The sequence below is a fragment of the Penaeus monodon genome, unplaced genomic scaffold (assembly GCF_015228065.2).
Source record: "Penaeus monodon isolate SGIC_2016 unplaced genomic scaffold, NSTDA_Pmon_1 PmonScaffold_66, whole genome shotgun sequence".
Classification (NCBI taxonomy): Eukaryota; Metazoa; Arthropoda; class Malacostraca; order Decapoda; family Penaeidae; genus Penaeus; species Penaeus monodon.
The window spans coordinates 147781-150280 of NW_023661661.1; positions in this window are offsets into that span (position 1 = coordinate 147781).

The following is a 2500-nucleotide window of genomic DNA, read 5'->3' on the forward strand; positions in this document are numbered from 1 at the left end:
TCGCATGAAGGCATGTACATCCAATGGTGTTCTCAGCCCAAATGAGCTATATGAATATTTGGTATATTTCAAATGTCATCAAAAATATAGAGGCCGACATGTTATGGATAAAGTTTAAACGAACTACACATTAAATAAACGCATTTCAGGTCTGAGAACACCAATTTATTCTTCGGTACAACTATTTCAGGTTTACGTTCTCCTTTGAGGAAGAACGGTGGATTGAACTGTCCGTCGGGCCTTTAATTTTATCTGTGCTTCACCGATTCCTTTTTATTCTTTAATTTCTGATTGGCGTAATTTATATCACTGATAACAGGATTATGATAAAATTTGGGGGTTTTCTTTTTTAAGTATGTCGATTTTTTGACGGTATATTAAGTTTAATGTAATGATTATTAATAGTATTTATATTATAATATTGCTATAAATAATATTATATGAGTCAGGTTTTCTTAAGTTGTCCCCTTTAAGGAAAATTAAAATTAAAAAACGTCCTACCACTTGCTTTCATTCACGGTAAATAAAGTAATAACTGTTTATAAGATTCGCCGCAGGAAATGGAGGTTTAATTTCACTGCAATTATTTTGCAGGTTTATTTTCTTTCTTAAATGTTGCGTAGTTCAATATACACGTGCTTTGCCTTCAGTTTAACCTTTATTTCATGGTTATAATATTTCATTACTTCCGAGGTTCGACAGGCGTGACATTTTAGGCCAAATATCATTCTTCACGCATATATTTAACTCATCGACTACTGTGACTCTTCACTATTTTTGGCACATTAGTCTTGCTGTTTGCTGTTTTCCTAAGTCTTAAAAGCTATTACTTTTTAACTTTTAGTGTATAAACTAAACGTTCATATGTACTCTAAATGAGCATTTGCCAAATACTAAATGCAGTGGTTCTCAACCCTTTTAGTCATATATAGATAGATATATAGATAGATAGATAGATAGATAGATAGATAGAAAGATAGATAGATAGATAGATAGACAGACAGATAGATAGATATAAACATGTGCTTATGTATATATATTATATTTATATGAATATAAATATAAATAAATAAATAGATAAATACACACACACACACACACACACACATATCATGAGCGAGCGAGAGTGAGATTTTTAATACTCATAACTAACTTTAAAGAATTAGTAACAATAGTAAATACAATATAAGAATAAAAATTCTTTGGAAGATGTAACAGAAATGAGGCCTCTCAAACAATTAAATCATTCCCTTTGTAGAAAGTGGTCATGCAGACCCAGAACTCGCGGTGAGTTCTTTATCATCTTCACTTGAAAGACATCTAATGCTGTTTCTTCATGAACACCGTAGTGTCACAGGCTTTGGTAAGAGACAACCGTGAATTTCTCGGCAAAGAAAAATAAATATACTTTTTTATTATTTTTTTTTTACACACAGTACTATATGTAACATATGTATACCATATCTACATCTCCGTTTATTATTTTTATATCGTTTGGTTCCATCACTACTTGATGCAAAGAATATAGCATCAAGTAGTAGAATATTAGACACTTTGCTTGGGAATTATCATTTATAATAATTTGAAACGAAATTTCCTGAGATAAGTTGCATGTCATATTGGCAAACTAAAATCATTGTCCAAAGGAAGTGGTTAAGCTATTACACTTAAAGAAAGTGGCACATCGCTTTACCCGTTCTTTCTAAAATTGTATAATGGATATGTAATCTATAAAACCTTTGAAACTATACTGAGATAAGCTGAAATGCAACGGGGCCCATAATGGTCGCCAAGGATTCATTTGCGCCTATCCTTAAAATCAAGCTGAACTGGGCACAAATAATATAGATAAGCGAATGAGAAGTGTCTTATATTGGTGGCTTTTATACAGTATAAGCTAAAATATCCATCCCATGTGGCCTCAAACCATCTTTGATTTTTTTTTCGGCTCACTTTACCACTACCTAGATCTACTTACCCCACAAGGGAAATATAATGTGACTGTGGTAATAGCTCGACAAATATTTTGACTGTGCTCTTAAAACTTGTAGTAATTTAACATGATAAACTTTCCGCTTATTGTAAAATCACTATATTTAGAGATTATTAGTAGTTGATTATTACAGTTACTGTCTGAACTCTCTCTTATAGTAAAATCGCTGTGTAGAGATTATTATTGATTATTACAGCTATCATTTGTACTTTCATCTCTCACTGTAACGTCTCTGAATCCCGATCTTCTGCTATACTTGTGCTCTCTTTGATTTGCTTGAATGATAATTTCCTCATATATAGAAACTGTCTGAAATGTTGCATGAACGCTTTCAGTAATAGAGACAGTTTGTCCTGTAGTAATGCGTGGTAATCAGGAACTGATTATAATATATATATTATCTACTACGTGCACAACAGCAGCACCAGAAGCCTAATGTGTGGATGCATATATTGTTATTGTGATATTTGTAGCACAATGAAACATTTACTTACATCATTTCGGAGT